This window comes from Galeopterus variegatus, unplaced genomic scaffold (genome assembly GCF_000696425.1).
Source record: "Galeopterus variegatus unplaced genomic scaffold, G_variegatus-3.0.2 Scaffold4940, whole genome shotgun sequence".
Taxonomy (NCBI): Eukaryota; Metazoa; Chordata; class Mammalia; order Dermoptera; family Cynocephalidae; genus Galeopterus; species Galeopterus variegatus.
Window position 1 is genome coordinate 171,033 of NW_007731051.1, and position 949 is coordinate 171,981.

Below are 949 nucleotides of genomic sequence, written 5' to 3' on the forward strand. Positions count from 1 at the left end.
ATCATTAAACTCTCTAGCCCAGATAGTACTGCACAACCTCATGGCTTTAGATTTTCTGCTAGCAGAGCAGCTAGAGGTTTATGCCTTAGCAAACACCACCTGTTGCACTAACATTAATATCTCAAAGGGAGTCAAGACCTGAGTAAATAAAATATTTGCTCATGCAAAATAGTTACAAGAGGTGGAGTCCCTGACCTCTCAATGATTTATTTAGCTGGTTACTTTTGGTGTTAAGAAATTTATTATTATCTGCATTCCAAATTGTTGTTGTTATAATCATCAGCATCTTTGTTCTCTTCCTTATGATTAAGTTTTGTATTCTCTGTACTATCTCCTGCTGCCAATCAACTGTTAAAACAATAGATAAGCAAATGCCTTTGGTCCTTGCCACTTGAGCCAGGTACCAAAAGTTATATCCACCATCATGTCAAAAAGTTCTATTCCAGATTATCCTCTTCTTTCCCCTGACCCAGCAGGAAGCAGTGAGATGAGTTATTGGCTGGCTTGATCCATATGAATGGAAGGAACTATTGACAGTGAGGACATTATTGGGGCGAGAAGGACTGAAATCATGTGGGGACCTAAAACCACCTGGGCTGTAGGAAATTTTAAGAGACAGTTATTTTTTTCCCTCCTCTCTTTCTTCCCATTCCCTGACTTTCTTATCTTGCTTGCTAAGTAGAAAAACAAGGCTGTTGAAAGGTCATCAGTACCTTGCAAAACTAACAGTGCTTCTTTGAGGTTTGCAGAGTTCCAAGAAGCTGACCTTGAGTCCCGACAAGGAATTGCAGGCCCAGCTATGAGATAACAGAAGCTGCCAACCAGCAAGAGCTTTGGAAAGAAGTTCACTCCCTGCACATTCCATCCCCCCCCACCTCCCCTTAAAAAACCTCTTAGTAAACTTGAGCTTTTGAGATGTCTTAGCTTACTTTCTCCTCAGTATTGAAAT